Below are 2,338 nucleotides of genomic sequence, written 5' to 3' on the forward strand. Positions count from 1 at the left end.
ATCTCTGGTTTGGGGATTTTGTGATATGGGCTAATCTCACTGGAGTTAGATGATATCTCAGAGTAGTTTTGATTTGCATTTCTCTAATGATTAAGGATGGTGAGCATTTTTTCATCAGATCACGTTTTTATGGTTTTGTGTTCCTTCACGGAATGTGTAATAAGCTCCCACTATATGTCAGGCAGTGCTTTAGGGACCAAGAACATGGCAGTCAATAAGATAGTGTCCTAACCCTCAAGGACCCCCAATCTAGAGCTAGAAGCAAATATGTGAAGAAATACATTGCTTGGGTGGTGCCCGTGGCTCAAGGAGTAGGGCGCCAGCCCCATATACCGAAGGTGGTGGGTTCAAACCTGGCCCCGGCCAAAAACTGCAAAAAAGAAGAAAGAAACACATTGCAGCTTAATGAGTTTAGCTCTATAATAAAAGTATCATGGAAGCACTTTATGACCTCAGTGTTCTGGTGACAATAACTAAATGTGTATGAAAGACATTTGACAGTATTTGGTAGATAAATAAATGCATGAAAGATACGTGGTAGAAAGTATTAAGGACCAGGGCTCAGTGTTCTATGTTGTTTGGGTTACCAGCATGAAACCTGCCCATTTGTTTTCAAAATTAAAAAGAAGCTGACTCAGCTCGGTGCCCGTAGCACAGTAGTTATGGCGCCAGCCACATACGCCGAAGCTGGCAGGTTTGAACCCGGCCTGGCCAGCTAAACAATAATGACAACTCCAACAACAACAAAAAAGCCGGGCATTGGAGCAGGCGCCTGTAGTTCCAGCTACTTGGGAGGCTGAGGCAAGAGAATCACTTAAGCCCAGGAGTTTGAGGTTGCTGTGAGCTGTGACACCACAGCCCTCTACTGAGGATGACAACTTGAGACTCTGTCTGCAAAAAAAAAAGAAAGAAGTTGAGTCTATAAAAAATGTCTTTCTATTGTCCTAATTTTTTCATCCCTTGTTCCCCACGTGCATTTCAGCATTTCCTATGTACTCGGAAAATGTGGATGGATAAATGCATGGTTGAATAGATGGATAGTTGGATAAGTAAGTAAAAGAATGAATTTTTTGCTTCCAGAACTGGGCAGATCTTTCTGATATAATTTTTTTAGTATTTAAAGGCTCTAGAATCTAATTCATCAAGTGACCATTTCTAAGATCATTTTGTGTGAATCTCTCCACCAGGAGGCTACCTGGATTCATTACCCCAAATATAACATTTCAGCTTTGGAACCATTGCTGAGGGGGTTTATAACTTACATTTCCAGAAAACTTATGTGGGACACTTTATAGAATTACAAGATGTGGCCAAAGGTCATATTGACTAAATATCAGGAAGGCTATTTTTCTGGAGAGCCTGATACTTGATGACCTCACCAGGAAGGTGGAGGTCTAGGAAAGAATTGGAGACCAGGACTCTGGACTTCACTGAATGATTTGTCCTTGTGAAAAGCTTAGTTTCGGTCAATATTCGTGAGTTCTGCAGCTTCCTCGAGTTGCCTCTGTCCCCCTCTACTCTTTCCTACATTCAGTCCCTCCTCTTCCCTCCAGTAGAAACCCACACTAAGACGAGACCCTAGAATTGTACTGCCCAATACAGTAGCCACTGGCCATATCTCATTGTTTAAATTTAACTTAATTAAAATTAAATAAAAATTGAAAAGGCAATTTCCCAGTCATACTAGCCACACATCAAAAGCACAAGTGGCAACCATGGTAGATGGTGCAGAGAAGAACATTTCCATCATTACAGAAAGTTCTACTGAACTGCATAGCCCTAGAGAAAAAGGAAAACGAGAGTCAAGGTGAAAGGTTATAGTTTTGAAGAAAATGCCCATACCATCTAGACTAGCCATATAGCATGAAGGAACATTCTAGCAGAAAGTTGCCGCAGTATGCACAACTAAGCAACTAGGGTAAGAGGAGAGGAGAGGATACTCACAGTTTAGGACCAGAACCTGGGTTTAATCCTAGTCCTACCATCTACCATGTGCAGCCTTGAGCAGGTTTTGTGAACTCTCTAAGCCTCCAACTTTTCACCAGGAAAATGCTAGTAATAATAGTTCCTATGCCATGGGCTTGTTGTAAGACAAGCTGGCAGAGTGGCTCACACCTGCAATCCTAGCACTCTGGGAGGACGTGAGGCAGGTGGATTACCTGAGCTCAGGAGTTTGAGACCAGCCTGACAAAGAGTGAGGCCCTGTCTCTACTAAAAATAGAAAAACTAATCTGGGGTGGTGTCAGGTGCCTGTAGACTCAGCTACTCAGGAGGTGAGGCAAGAGGATCACTTGAGCCCAAGAGTTTCAGGGTGCTGTGAGCTATGATGCCACAGCAC

Source organism: Otolemur garnettii, unplaced genomic scaffold (genome assembly GCF_000181295.1).
Source record: "Otolemur garnettii isolate 467f Iridium unplaced genomic scaffold, OtoGar3 scaffold00010, whole genome shotgun sequence".
NCBI lineage: Eukaryota > Metazoa > Chordata > Mammalia > Primates > Galagidae > Otolemur > Otolemur garnettii.